The sequence below is a fragment of the Enhydra lutris genome, unplaced genomic scaffold, assembly GCF_002288905.1.
Source record: "Enhydra lutris kenyoni isolate GAN:26980312 unplaced genomic scaffold, ASM228890v2 scaffoldscaffold15, whole genome shotgun sequence".
Lineage (NCBI taxonomy): Eukaryota > Metazoa > Chordata > Mammalia > Carnivora > Mustelidae > Enhydra > Enhydra lutris.
Window position 1 is genome coordinate 63,428,460 of NW_019154099.1, and position 487 is coordinate 63,428,946.

Here is a 487-nt window from a genome sequence, read left to right on the forward strand (position 1 = left end):
TTAAAATTTCATGGAAACAAATGATAATGAAAACACAACTGTTAAAAATCTTTGGGATACAGCAACAGTGGTCCTGAGAGGAGAGTATATAGTAATACAAGACTTTCTCAAGAAACAAGAAAGATCTCAAATACACAGCCCTACACCTAAGGGAGCTGGAGAAAGAACGGCAAAGAAAGCGTAAACCCAGGAGGAGAAGATAAATAATAAAGATCAGATCAGAAATCAAAGAACTAGAAACCAAAAGAACAGTGGAACAGATCAATGAAACTAGGAGTTGGTTCTTTGAAAGAACTAATAAGATTGATAAACCCCTGGCCAGACTTATCAAAATGAAAAGAGAAAGGACCCAAATAAATAAAATCATGAATGAAAGAGGAGGGATCATAACCAACACCAAAGAAATACAAACTATTATAAGAACATATTATGAGCAACTATATGCCAGCAAATTTGACAATCTGGAAGAAATGGATGCATTCCTAGA